Source organism: Rutidosis leptorrhynchoides, chromosome 2 (assembly GCF_046630445.1).
Source record: "Rutidosis leptorrhynchoides isolate AG116_Rl617_1_P2 chromosome 2, CSIRO_AGI_Rlap_v1, whole genome shotgun sequence".
Classification (NCBI taxonomy): Eukaryota; Viridiplantae; Streptophyta; class Magnoliopsida; order Asterales; family Asteraceae; genus Rutidosis; species Rutidosis leptorrhynchoides.
The window spans coordinates 478,859,474-478,875,468 of record NC_092334.1 but is presented as its reverse complement, the minus strand read 5'-3'; the positions used below and the strand labels follow the sequence as shown (position 1 = coordinate 478,875,468).

At 35.6% G+C, this 15,995-nt stretch overlaps 1 non-coding gene across 1 annotated transcript; it reads right to left on the bottom strand.

Annotated features, from left to right (window-relative positions):
• Positions 1-15,660: 15,660 nt before the first annotated feature.
• Positions 15,661-15,767, bottom strand: LOC139894864 (small nucleolar RNA R71). The gene has a single exon (XR_011775343.1). It is a non-coding gene; the product is annotated as a small nucleolar RNA R71 (small nucleolar RNA).
• Between the last annotated feature and the right edge of the window lie 228 nt (positions 15,768-15,995).

The window sequence follows — 15,995 nt, the reverse complement described above, 5'->3', positions numbered from 1 at the left end:
CCACAAAAATGACCCGAAGTCATACCTACCCGACAAACCTCACGGTTTATTGTCTTATAAAAATTTACTAGCAATCACACGCTGCCCGCAATTCCACAAGGCTAAACGATATAGCCTAATGAAGCCCTTCATCTAACACTAAGAAGATGCTCGGGAACACCAAGTCTTACACTTTTCCACATATCGACACAACCAAAACTGCATGGGATATTCCGTTAGGAATGTTTCCCTATAATCTACAACACACTAACACACTAACGCAACCATTGTCATATGGGTCCCACTCCCATGAGTTTAACAACCCGAAGACTCCTTGATTCGCCAATTTCAAGGCGACCCACAACTAGAATCCTTACACAATTCTCTAACCACACACTCTACCGAGTGTAACCCAATTCTACAATCATTAGACTCATTGCATCCCATTACGGAATTCAAGTCCTCGACGCACACACACGCACACATTAATCGGTCATCCTAGTTACGATGGGTAATTATAACTGATATTGCGCTATTTATATATGTTTTATCTCGCGATATCTCTCTCACTTTGTTCAGTTTTTGATGATCTTGGAGCCTATTTTATGTTCTATTGAGCTAAATGGTAATTTGGGGGCTAAGGACTTGATTTGGTGTAAAATTGACCATATCTTGGGCAAAATTGGCTAAGGAAATGGAAAGTGCAGGATTCAGCTCAAAAAGCGCCTCTCCTCAACTAAGAGTGCCGCTCCTGTGGAACAAAAGCGCCGCACCAACATAAAAAATGATGTTCTTATGCACGTTTTGGCTCCAATTTACATCAGTGAGCAAAAGCGTCGTTCCTACAGCCAAAAGCGCCGCTCCTATCCAGACAAAAGCGGCGCTCCTATAGCAAAAGCACCGCCCCTGAATGTTGCCAAAAGCGGTGTTCCTGATCAAAAGCGCCGCTCCTCACTTAAGACAAAAGCGCCGCTCCTGAGTCAAAAGCGGCGCTCCTGTCGCTATTTCAGCCCAGATTTTCAGCACTATAAAAGGAACAAGATTAGGTCATTTTTCATATGTATCTTTAGAGAGCAGCTACCACAACTCCGATTTTCACCTACAATGAAATGTCCCGTTCTTATTGATTAAAAACGTTCCATATTAATTGATTTCGTTGCGAGGTTTTGACCTCTATATGAGACGTTTTTCAAAGACTGCATTCATTTTTAAACAAACCATAACCTTTATTTCATCAATAAAGGTTTAAAAAGCTTTACGTAGATTATCAAATAATGATAATCTAAAATATCCTGTTTACACACGACCATTACATAATGGTTTACAATACAAATATGTTACAACAAAATAAGTTTCTTGAATGCAGTTTTTACACAATATCATACAAGCATGGACTCCAAATCTTGTCCTTATTTAAGTATGCGACAGCGGAAGCTCTTAATAATCACCTGAGAATAAACATGCTTAAAACGTCAACAAAAATGTTGGTGAGTTATAGGTTTAACCTATATATATCAAATCATAATAATAGACCACAAGATTTCATATTTCAATACACATCCCATACATAGAGATAAAAATCATTCATATGGTGAACACCTGGTAACCGACAATAACAAGATGCATATATAAGAATATCCCCATCATTCCGGGACACCCTTCGGATATGATATAAATTTCAAAGTAATAAAGCATCCGGTACTTTGGATGGGGTTTGTTAGGCCCAATAGATCTATCTTTAGGATTCGCGTCAATTAGGGTGTCTGTTCCCTAATTCTTAGATTACCAGACTTAATAAAAAGGGGCATATTCGATTTCGATAATTCAACCATAGAATGTAGTTTCACGTACTTGTGTCTATTTTGTAAATCATTTATAAAACCTGCATGTATTCTCATCCCAAAAATATTAGATTTTAAAAATGGGACTATAACTCACTTTCACAGATTTTTACTTCGTCGGGAAGTAAGACTTGGCCACTGGTTGATTCACGAACCTATAACAATATATACATATATATTAAAGTATGTTCAAAATATATTTACAACACTTTTAATATATTTTGATGTTTTAAGTTTATTAAGTCAGCTGTCCTCGTTAGTAACCTATAACTAGTTGTCCACAGTTAGATGTACAGAAATAAATCGATAAATATTATCTTGAATCAATCCACGACCCAGTGTATACGTATCTCAGTATTGATCACAACTCAAACTATATATATTTTGGAATCAACCTCAACCCTGTATAGCTAACTCCAACATTCACATATAGAGTGTCTATGGTTGTTCCGAAATATATATAGATGTGTCGACATGATAGGTCGAAACATTGTATACGTGTCTATGGTATCTCAAGATTACATAATATACAATACAAGTTGATTAAGTTATGGTTGGAATAGATTTGTTACCAATTTTCACGTAGCTAAAATGAGAAAAATTATCCAATCTTGTTTTACCCATAACTTCTTCATTTTAAATCCGTTTTGAGTGAATCAAATTGCTATGATTTCATATTGAACTCTATTTTATGAATCTAAACAGAAAAAGTATAGGTTTATAGTCGGAAAAATAAGTTACAAGTCGTTTTTGTAAAGGTAGTCATTTCAGTCGAAAGAACGACGTCTAGATGACCATTTTAGAAAACATACTTCCACTTTGAGTTTAACCATAATTTTTGGATATAGTTTCATGTTCATAATAAAAATCATTTTCTCAGAATAACAACTTTTAAATCAAAGTTTATCATAGTTTTTAATTAACTAACCCAAAACAGCCCGCGGTGTTACTACGACGGCGTAAATCCGGTTTTACGGTGTTTTTCGTGTTTCCAGGTTTTAAATCATTAAGTTAGCATATCATATAGATATATAACATGTGTTTAGTTGATTTTAAAAGTCAAGTTAGAAGGATTAACTTTTGTTTGCGAACAAGTTTAGAATTAACTAAACTATGTTCTAGTGATTACAAGTTTAAACCTTCGAATAAGATAGCTTTATATGTATGAATCGAATGATGTTATGAACATCATTACTACCTTAAGTTCCTTGGATGAACCTACTGGAAAAGAGAAAAATGGATCTAGCTTCAATGGATCCTTGGATGGCTCAAAGTTCTTGAAGCAAAATCATGACACGAAAACAAGTTCAAGTAAGATCATCACTTGAAATAAGATTGTTATAGTTATAGAAATTGAACCAAAGTTTGAATATGATTATTACCTTGTATTAGAATGATAACCTACTGTAAGAAACAAAGATTTCTTGAGGTTGGATGATCACCTTACAAGATTGGAAGTGAGCTAGCAAACTTGAAAGTATTCTTGATTTTATGAAACTAGAACTTTTGGAATTTATGAAGAACACTTAGAACTTGAAGATAGAACTTGAGAGAGTTCAATTAGATGAAGAAAATTGAAGAATGAAAGTGTTTGTAGGTGTTTTTGGTCGTTGGTGTATGGATTAGATATAAAGGATATGTAATTTTGTTTTCATGTAAATAAGTCATGAATGATTACTCATATTTTTTGTAATCTTATGAGATATTTCATGCTAGTTGCCAAATGATGGTTCCCACATGTGTTAGGTGACTCACATGGGCTGCTAAGAGCTGATCATTGGAGTGTATATACCAATAGTACATACATCTAAAAGCTGTGTATTGTACGAGTACGAATACGGGTGCATACGAGTAGAATTGTTGATGAAACTGAACGAGAATGTAATTGTAAGCATTTTTGTTAAGTAGAAGTATTTTGATAAGTGTATTGAAGTCTTTCAAAAGTGTATAAATACATATTAAAACACTACATGTATATACATTTTAACTGAGTCGTTAAGTCATCGTTAGTCGTTACATGTAAGTGTTGTTTTGAAACCTTTAGGTTAACGATCTTGTTAAATGTTGTTAACCCAATGTTTATAATATCAAAAGAGATTTTAAATTATTATATTATCATGATATTATGATGTACGAATATCTCTTAATATGATATATATACATTAAATGTCGTTACAACGATAAACGTTACATATATGTCTCGTTTCAAAATCATTAAGTTAGTAGTCTTGTTTTTACATATGTAGTTCATTATTAATATAATTAATGATATGTTTACTTATCATAATATCATGTTAACTATATATATAACCATATATATGTCATCATATAGTTTTTTACAAGTTTTAACGTTCGTGAATCACCGGTCAACTTGGGTGGTCAATTGTCTATATGAAACCTATTTCAATTAATGAAGTCTTAACAAGTTTGATTGCTTAACATGTTGGAAACATTTAATCATGTAAACATCAATCTCAATTAATATATATAAACATGGAAAAGTTCGGGTCACTACAGTACCTACCCGTTAAATAAATTTCGTCCCGAAATTTTAAGCTGTTGAAGGTGTTGACGAATCTTCTGGAAATAGATGCGGGTATTTCTTCTTCATCTGATCTTCACGCTCCCAGGTGAACTCGGGTCCTCTACGAGCATTCCATCGAACCTTAACAATTGGTATCTTGTTTTGCTTAAGTCTTTTAACCTCACGATCCATTATTTCGACGGGTTCTTCGATGAATTGGAGTTTTTCGTTGATTTGGATTTCATCTAACAGAATAGTGAGATCTTCTTTAGCAAAACATTTCTTCAAATTCGAGACGTGGAAAGTGTTATGTACAGCCGCGAGTTGTTGAGGTAACTCAAGTCGGTAAGCTACTGGTCCGACACGATCAATAATCTTGAATGGTCCAATATACCTTGGATTTAATTTCCCTCGTTTACCAAATCGAACAACGCCTTTCCAAGGTGAAACTTTAAGCATGACCATCTCTCCAATTTCAAATTCTATATCTTTTCTTTTAATGTCAGCGTAGCTCTTTTGTCGACTTTGGGCGGTTTTCAACCGTTGTTGAATTTGGATGATCTTCTCGGTAGTTTCTTGTATAATCTCCGGACCCGTAATCTGTCTATCCCCCACCTCACTCCAACAAATCGGAGACCTGCACTTTCTACCATAAAGTGCTTCAAACGGCGCCATCTCAATGCTTGAATGGTAGCTGTTGTTGTAGGAAAATTCTGCTAACGGTAGATGTCGATCCCAACTGTTTCCGAAATCAATAACACATGCTCGTAGCATGTCTTCAAGCGTTTGTATCGTCCTTTCGCTCTGCCCATCAGTTTGTGGATGATAGGCAGTACTCATGTCTAGACGAGTTCCTAATGCTTGCTGTAATGTCTGCCAGAATCTTGAAATAAATCTGCCATCCCTATCAGAGATAATAGAGATTGGTATTCCATGTCTGGAGACGACTTCCTTCAAATACAGTCGTGCTAACTTCTCCATCTTGTCATCTTCTCTTATTGGTAGGAAGTGTGCTGATTTGGTGAGACGATCAACTATTACCCAAATAGTATCAAAACCACTTGCAGTCCTTGGCAATTTAGTGATGAAATCCATGGTAATGTTTTCCCATTTCCATTCCGGGATTTCGGGTTGTTGAAGTAGACCTGATGGTTTCTGATGCTCAGCTTTGACCTTAGAACACGTCAAACATTCTCCTACGTATTTAGCAACATCGGCTTTGTTACCCGGCCACCAAAAATGTTTCTTGAGATCCTTGTACATCTTCCCCGTTCCAGGATGTATTGAGTATCTGGTTTTATGAGCTTCTCTAAGTACCATTTCTCTCATATCTCCAAATTTTGGTACCCAAATCCTTTCAGCCCTATACCGGGTTCCGTCTTCCCGAATATTAAGATGCTTCTCCGATCCTTTGGGTATTTCATCCTTTAAATTTCCCTCTTTTAAAACTCCTTGTTGCGCCTCCTTTATTTGAGTAGTAATGTTATTATGAATCATTATATTCATAGATTTTACTCGAATGGGTTCTCTATCCTTCCTGCTCAAGGCATCGGCTACCACATTTGCCTTCCCCGGGTGGTAACGAATCTCAAAATCGTAATCATTCAATAATTCAATCCACCTACGCTGCCTCATATTCAGTTGTTTCTGATTAAATATGTGTTGAAGACTTTTGTGGTCGGTATATATAATACTTTTGACCCCATATAAGTAGTGCCTCCAAGTCTTTAATGCAAAAACAACCGCGCCTAATTCCAAATCATGCGTCGTATAATTTTGTTCGTGAATCTTCAATTGTCTAGACGCATAAGCAATTACCTTCGTTCGTTGCATTAATACACAACCGAGACCTTGCTTTGATGCGTCACAATAAATCACAAAATCATCATTCCCTTCAGGCAATGACAATATAGGTGCCGTAGTTAACTTTTTCTTCAATAACTGAAACGCTTTCTCTTGTTCATCATTCCATTCAAATTTCTTCCCTTTATGCGTTAATGCAGTCAAGGGTTTTGCTATTCTGGAAAAGTCTTGGATGAACCTTCTGTAGTAACCAGCTAGTCCTAAAAACTGGCGTATGTGTTTCGGAGTTTTCGGGGTTTCCCACTTTTCAACAGTTTCTATCTTTGCCGGATCCACCTTAATACCTTCTTTGTTCACTATGTGACCGAGGAATTGAACTTCTTCCAACCAAAATGCACACTTTGAAAACTTAGCGTACAATTCTTCCTTCCTCAATACTTCTAACACCTTTCTCAAATGTTCACCGTGTTCTTGGTCATTCTTTGAGTAAATAAGTATGTCATCAATGAAAACAATGACAAACTTGTCAAGGTATGGTCCACACACTCGGTTCATAAGGTCCATGAACACAGCTGGTGCATTAGTTAAACCAAACGGCATGACCATAAACTCGTAATGACCATAACGTGTTCTGAAAGCAGTCTTTGGAATATCATCTTCTTTCACCCGCATTTGATGATACCCGGAACGTAAGTCAATCTTTGAATAAACAGACGAGCCTTGTAGTTGATCAAATAAGTCGTCGATTCTCGGTAGTGGGTAGCGGTTCTTGATGGTAAGTTTGTTCAACTCTCGGTAGTCGATACACAACCTGAATGTACCATCTTTCTTCTTGACAAACAAAACAGGAGCTCCCCACGGTGATGTGCTTGGTCGAATAAAACCACGCTCTAAAAGTTCTTGTAATTGGCTTTGCAGTTCTTTCATCTCGCTGGGTGCGAGTCTGTAAGGAGCACGAGCTATTGGTGCAGCTCCTGGTACAAGATCTATTTGAAATTCAACGGATCGATGTGGGGGTAATCCCGGTAATTCTTTCGGAAATACATCGGGAAATTCTTTTGCAATGGGAACATCATTGATGCTCTTTTCTTCAGTTTGTACTTTCTCGACGTGTGCTAGAACAGCATAGCAACCTTTTCTTATTAGTTTTTGTGCCTTCAAATTACTAATAAGATGTAGCTTCGTGTTGCCCTTTTCTCCGTACACCATTAAGGGTTTTCCTTTTTCTCGTATAATGCGAATTGCATTTTTGTAACAAACGATCTCCGCTTTCACTTCTTTCAACCAGTCCATACCGATTATCACATCAAAACTCCCTAACTCTACTGGTATCAAATCAATCTTAAATGTTTCGCTAACCAGTTTAATTTCTCGATTCCGACATATATTATCTGCTGAAATTAATTTACCATTTGCTAATTCGAGTAAAAATTTACTATCCAAAGGCGTCAATGGACAACTTAATTTAGCACAAAAATCTCTACTCATATAGCTTCTATCCGCACCCGAATCAAATAAAACGTAAGCAGATTTATTGTCAATAAGAAACGTACCCGTAACAAGCTCCGGGTCTTCCTGTGCCTCTACCGCATTAATATTGAAAACTCTTCCACGGCCTTGTCCATTCGTGTTCTCCTGGTTCGGGCAATTTCTAATAATGTGGCCTGGTTTTCCACATTTATAACAAACTACATTGGCATAACTTGCTCCGACACTACTTGCTCCGCCATTACTCGTTCCGACACCATTTGTTCCTTTCGTTCTATTAACCCCTGGTCCGTAGACCTCACACTTCGCCGCGCTATGACCATTTCTTTTACACTTGTTGCAAAATTTGGTGCAGAACCCCGAGTGATTCTTTTCACACCTTTGGCATAGTTGCTTCTGATTGTTGTTGTTGTTGCGGTTATTATTGTTGTTGGGATGATTGTTGTAGTTGCTGTTGTTGTTGTTGTTGTTGTTGTTGGGCCGTTTGTTGTAGTTGCGATTGATGTTGCGATTGTTGGGATAATTGTTGCGATTATTGTTGTAATTGCTGTTGTTGTTGTATTGGTGATTCTTATCACCGTTTTCCTCCCACTTTCTTTTGACTTGCTTCACATTGGCCTCTTCAGCAGTCTGTTCTTTAATTCTTTCTTCAATCTGGTTCACTAGTTTGTGAGCCATTCTACATGCCTGTTGTATGGAGGCGGGCTCGTGTGAACTTATATCTTCTTGGATTCTTTCCGGTAATCCTTTCACAAACGCGTCGATCTTCTCTTCCTCATCTTCGAATGCTCCCGGACACAATAGGCACAATTCTGTGAATCGTCTTTCATACGTGGTAATATCAAATCCTTGGGTTCGTAACCCTCTAAGTTCTGTCTTGAGCTTATTGACCTCGGTTCTGGGACGGTACTTCTCGTTCATCAAGTGCTTGAATGCTGACCACGGTAGTGCGTACGCATCATCTTGTCCTACTTGCTCTAGATAGGTATTCCACCATGTTAACGCAGAACCTGTGAAGGTATGCGTAGCGTACTTCACTTTGTCCTCTTCAGTACACTTACTTATGGCAAACACCGATTCAACCTTCTCGGTCCACCGTTTCAATCCGATCGGTCCTTCGGTTCCATCAAATTCCAAAGGTTTGCAGGCAGTGAATTCTTTGTAGGTGCATCCTACACGATTTCCTGTACTGCTAGATCCAAGGTTATTGTTGGTATGTAGTGCAGCCTGTACTGCGGCTATGTTTGAAGCTAGAAAAGTACGGAATTCCTCTTCATTCATATTCACGGTGTGTCGAGTAGTCGGTGCCATTTCCTTCAAAATAGTTAAATGGAACAAGTTAATCATACAGAATATTAAGAGTAGTTAATAGTATTTCGTAGCATAATATGAACTCATTTATAAAAGCTTTTTCTTCATATTAGCATTTTATAAGTTTAAATTCGGGTAGTACCTACCCGTTAAGTTCATATTTAGTAGCTAATATACAATTCAACTACTACAATTCTATATGAAAAACTGATTATAATAATATTTCGCGTTCAAACTTTTATACAATATTTTACAAACTTACAATACCGCTTATTTTACATAAAGCATGAAATATAGCACACAATAACTTTGATACAAGATAGTTGTGAAGACAATTCTAGCTAGTACACAAGTCGTTCAGCAAAGGCAATAAAGACACGTAATTCATACATCCAGAAACAAGTCATGCATTCTGGTTTTACTAGGACTACTTCCCATCCTTGGTCTTGTGCAACATAACCGTTATGGCCGTTGATAAGACAGCGTGTTGTAACGTCATCAAAGGGACGAGGGTTACGTAATGTCCAACAGTCCCGTAATAATCTAAAAACCTCATTTCTTACCCCAATTACCGACTCTGTCACTTGTGGAAACGTTTTGTTTAATAGTTGTAGCCCGATGTTCTTGTTCTCACTTTGGTGAGAAGCGAACATTACTAATCCGTAAGCATAACATGCTTCTTTATGTTGCATGTTAGCCGCTTTTTCTAAATCACGAAGTCCAATATTCGGATATATTGAGTCAAAATAATTTCTTAACCCGTTGCGTAAAATAGCATTTGGGTTCCCCGCAATATATGCGTCAAAGTAAACACATCGTAACTTATGGGTTTCCCAATGTGATATCCCCCATCTTTCAAACGAAAGTCTCTTATAAACCAAGACATTCTTGGAACGTTCTTCGAATGTCTTACAAACTGATCTCGCCTTAAATAGTTGTGCCGAAGAATTCTGGCCGACTCTAGACAAGATTTCATCAATCATGTCTCCGGGTAGGTCTCTTAAAATATTGGGTTGTCTATCCATTTTGTGTTTTTAAACTGTAAAATAGACAAGAGTTAGATTCATAAAAAAAATACTTATTAATACAAACAATTTTTACATATATCATAAAGCATAAGAACACTATATTCCATATATTACACCACACGAATACAACTATCTTATTCCGACTCGCTCGTTTCTTCTTCTTCGATTTTGGTTCGTTTTGCCAAGTTTCCAGGGATATATGATGTTCCCCTAATACGAGCCGTCGTTGTCCACATTGGTTTAGAAAAACCTGGTGGTTTAGAGGTTCCCGGGTCATTGTTACAACTTAAGGACTTCGGGGGTTGACGATACATATAAAGTTCATCGGGGTTGGAATTAGATTTCTCTATTTTTATGCCCTTTCCCTTATTATTTTCTTTTGCCTTTTTAAATTCAGTTGGGGTAATTTCTATAACATCATCGGAATTCTCGTCGGAATCCGATTCATCGGAGAATTGGTAATCCTCCCAATATTTTGCTTCCTTGGCGGAAACACCATTGACCATAATTAACTTTGGTCGGTTGGTTGAGGATTTTCTTTTACTTAACCGTTTTATTATTTCCCCCACCGGTTCTATTTCTTCATCCGGTTCCGATTCTTCTTCCGGTTCCGATTCTTCTTCCGGTTCCGACTCTTCTTCCGGTTCCTCTTCGGGAACTTGTGAATCAGTCCACAAATCATTCCAATTTACATTTGACTCTTCATTATTATTAGGTGAGTCAATGGGACTTGTTCTAGAGGTAGACATCTATCACATAATATCAAACACGTTAAGAGATTAATATATCACATAATATTCATATGTTAAAAATATATAGTTTCCCACAAAAATGTTAAGCAATCATTTTTAAAGAAAACACGGTCGAAGTCCAGACTCACTAATGCATCCTAACAAACTCGATAAGACACACTAATGCAAATTTTCTGGTTCTCTAAGACCAACGCTCGGATACCAACTGAAATGTCCCGTTCTTATTGATTAAAAACGTTCCATATTAATTGATTTCGTTGCGAGGTTTTGACCTCTATATGAGACGTTTTTCAAAGACTGCATTCATTTTTAAACAAACCATAACCTTTATTTCATCAATAAAGGTTTAAAAAGCTTTACGTAGATTATCAAATAATGATAATCTAAAATATCCTGTTTACACACGACCATTACATAATGGTTTACAATACAAATATGTTACAACAAAATAAGTTTCTTGAATGCAGTTTTTACACAATATCATACAAGCATGGACTCCAAATCTTGTCCTTATTTAAGTATGCGACAGCGGAAGCTCTTAATAATCACCTGAGAATAAACATGCTTAAAACGTCAACAAAAATGTTGGTGAGTTATAGGTTTAACCTATATATATCAAATCATAATAATAGACCACAAGATTTCATATTTCAATACACATCCCATACATAGAGATAAAAATCATTCATATGGTGAACACCTGGTAACCGACAATAACAAGATGCATATATAAGAATATCCCCATCATTCCGGGACACCCTTCGGATATGATATAAATTTCGAAGTACTAAAGCATCCGGTACTTTGGATGGGGTTTGTTAGGCCCAATAGATCTATCTTTAGGATTCGCGTCAATTAGGGTGTCTGTTCCCTAATTCTTAGATTACCAGACTTAATAAAAAGGGGCATATTCGATTTCGATAATTCAACCATAGAATGTAGTTTCACGTACTTGTGTCTATTTTGTAAATCATTTATAAAACCTGCATGTATTCTCATCCCAAAAATATTAGATTTTAAAAATGGGACTATAACTCACTTTCACAGATTTTTACTTCGTCGGGAAGTAAGACTTGGCCACTGGTTGATTCACGAACCTATAACAATATATACATATATATTAAAGTATGTTCAAAATATATTTACAACACTTTTAATATATTTTGATGTTTTAAGTTTATTAAGTCAGCTGTCCTCGTTAGTAACCTATAACTAGTTGTCCACAGTTAGATGTACAGAAATAAATCGATAAATATTATCTTGAATCAATCCACGACCCAGTGTATACGTATCTCAGTATTGATCACAACTCAAACTATATATATTTTGGAATCAACCTCAACCCTGTATAGCTAACTCCAACATTCACATATAGAGTGTCTATGGTTGTTCCGAAATATATATAGATGTGTCGACATGATAGGTCGAAACATTGTATACGTGTCTATGGTATCTCAAGATTACATAATATACAATACAAGTTGATTAAGTTATGGTTGGAATAGATTTGTTACCAATTTTCACGTAGCTAAAATGAGAAAAATTATCCAATCTTGTTTTACCCATAACTTCTTCATTTTAAATCCGTTTTGAGTGAATCAAATTGCTATGATTTCATATTGAACTCTATTTTATGAATCTAAACAGAAAAAGTATAGGTTTATAGTCGGAAAAATAAGTTACAAGTCGTTTTTGTAAAGGTAGTCATTTCAGTCGAAAGAACGACGTCTAGATGACCATTTTAGAAAACATACTTCCACTTTGAGTTTAACCATAATTTTTGGATATAGTTTCATGTTCATAATAAAAATCATTTTCTCAGAATAACAACTTTTAAATCAAAGTTTATCATAGTTTTTAATTAACTAACCCAAAACAGCCCGCGGTGTTACTACGACGGCGTAAATCCGGTTTTACGGTGTTTTTCGTGTTTCCAGGTTTTAAATCATTAAGTTAGCATATCATATAGATATATAACATGTGTTTAGTTGATTTTAAAAGTCAAGTTAGAAGGATTAACTTTTGTTTGCGAACAAGTTTAGAATTAACTAAACTATGTTCTAGTGATTACAAGTTTAAACCTTCGAATAAGATAGCTTTATATGTATGAATCGAATGATGTTATGAACATCATTACTACCTTAAGTTCCTTGGATGAACCTACTGGAAAATAGAAAAATGGATCTAGCTTCAATGGATCCTTGGATGGCTCAAAGTTCTTGAAGCAAAATCATGACACGAAAACAAGTTCAAGTAAGATCATCACTTGAAATAAGATTGTTATAGTTATAGAAATTGAACCAAAGTTTGAATATGATTATTACCTTGTATTAGAATGATAACCTACTGTAAGAAACAAAGATTTCTTGAGGTTGGATGATCACCTTACAAGATTGGAAGTGAGCTAGCAAACTTGAAAGTATTCTTGATTTTATGAAACTAGAACTTTTGGAATTTATGAAGAACACTTAGAACTTGAAGATAGAACTTGAGAGAGTTCAATTAGATGAAGAAAATTGAAGAATGAAAGTGTTTGTAGGTGTTTTTGGTCGTTGGTGTATGGATTAGATATAAAGGATATGTAATTTTGTTTTCATGTAAATAAGTCATGAATGATTACTCATATTTTTGTAATCTTATGAGATATTTCATGCTAGTTGCCAAATGATGGTTCCCACATGTGTTAGGTGACTCACATGGGCTGCTAAGAGCTGATCATTGGAGTGTATATACCAATAGTACATACATCTAAAAGCTGTGTATTGTACGAGTACGAATACGGGTGCATACGAGTAGAATTGTTGATGAAACTGAACGAGAATGTAATTGTAAGCATTTTTGTTAAGTATAAGTATTTTGATAAGTGTATTGAAGTCTTTCAAAAGTGTATAAATACATATTAAAACACTACATGTATATACATTTTAACTGAGTCGTTAAGTCATCGTTAGTCGTTACATGTAAGTGTTGTTTTGAAACCTTTAGGTTAACGATCTTGTTAAATGTTGTTAACCCAATGTTTATAATATCAAAAGAGATTTTAAATTATTATATTATCATGATATTATGATGTACGAATATCTCTTAATATGATATATATACATTAAATGTCGTTACAACGATAAACGTTACACATATGTCTCGTTTCAAAATCATTAAGTTAGTAGTCTTGTTTTTACATATGTAGTTCATTATTAATATAATTAATGATATGTTTACTTATCATAATATCATGTTAACTATATATATAACCATATATATGTCATCATATAGTTTTTTACAAGTTTTAACGTTCGTGAATCACCGGTCAACTTGGGTGGTCAATTGTCTATATGAAACCTATTTCAATTAATCAAGTCTTAACAAGTTTGATTGCTTAACATGTTGGAAACATTTAATCATGTAAACATCAATCTCAATTAATATATATAAACATGGAAAAGTTCGGGTCACTACATACAAAACCCTAATTTTATCATCCATTGGATAATGTTGTTTGAATGATTTACATGATCATGTGTTATTGTGTTAGCTAAAGATCCATTGCTATGAGTTTGTTTTAGGCTTTACTTTGATTACATATGTTGAGTAGCTCTCTTAGTGATTTGAGAAGTGAATCAATGTGTGCTTCAACACCTTGGGTGATCTAGACAACTAGTTTAGAAATTTCAAGTGATTGTGTTCTTGATCTAGGTTGGTTTTTAATTGGCCTTTGGTCAACATAGTAGTGCCGATTATCTTAAGTGATTTCGATAGTTGGGGGTTTTAAGTGATTTTAACCCAAGCATAATCTCAATAACCAAGTCATGCCTAACTTGATCTAGAATACAATGCTTATGTGAATTCGCGGAGTGTTATTTGATTTAAGGTTTAGTAGTGATGCTAAACATTTAATAGTTCAACAACTAGTGCGATAGCAATTTAGGCAAAACGGGGCAAGCCAAGCATAGAGAGGATTAGATAAGTGAACACTTCTTAGTTAATTTGATTTAAGTCTTAATACTTCGTTACTTGTTTCTTGCTTCTAGTTTACTTGTTAAGTTTAAGTTTGTTTAATTGTGCAAGTTTTAGTTGTTAATCAAAATCAATCATATATAAATTTAGAGGGTAAAAGATGTATATCGTTGTATATCATGCACTTCATCATCACTTTCTTGGCGCCGCTGCCGGGGAGCGGTTAGCTTAGTTGGATATTTGGTTTAAACTTTTGATTGTTCGATCCTTTCGTAGGAGTTTACCCTTGTGAAAGTTACTTTTCGTGTTTTATATATTATTTTTGTTTGGAAAAACCGCTTTTGTTTGTGTTGTGATTGAAGGATAGGTACCTTTGGTGTATGAAAACAAGGTCTCACAAGGATCAAGAGTTCACACATCCATTCTCCGATCCGAAAAAACACGTGCATGGGGTTTACAATCGTAGAGAAGAAAGGGTATTAAGAAAGAATTTTGAAGCTTTGCCATTTTGTTTAGAAGACATGGATCCAAACGGTCAACCGATTCTCAATGAAGAGGGTAATCCAATCAATCATGGTCCACCGATTAATCAAGAGTTATTGAATGATCCGAATGACACGCCGATGTAGAACGCTAGATTAGTTGCACCAACAATGATATCACCGACTATTACAAAACCACCAATTGAAGCAGATAATTGGAAGATTGAGGGTAACTTTTTCACATTGATCAAATATACGTACTTTCATGGGTTGATAGACGAGAATTCGTTCGAACACATCCAACATTTTAATGATCTTTGTGATATCTACAAAAACAAGGATGTCACCGATGATGCTTTTAAGTTAAGGGCATTCCCCTTTACACTTCAAGGGGAAGCGAAAATTTGGTTAAGAAGTTTGCCATCCGATTCCATAAGAACTTTTCAAGATTTAACCAATGAGTTTATCTATCACTTCTTTCCACCGTCAAAAGTAGAACGACTTAGAATGGAAATTAATGGGTTCACCCAACGGGGTGATGAATCTTTGTATGATGCGTGGGTACGATTCAAGAAAATGTTAAGAGCTTGCCCACCGTACGGTTTGACGAAGAAGGAGTACATCAACACATTTTATCGGGGTATTAATGTTTTGACGAAGCAATATCTTGATTCTTCATCCGGTGGGGTATTTATGTATAAATCATCAAATGCGACCGAAATCTTATTGGAAGACATCTCGGTTAACACATATGAATGGGCACCTTCACCGCGAAATTTGACAAGGAAAAGTGTAGCACAAATCGAGAGTGATAATGGGCAAGTGACGCTTGC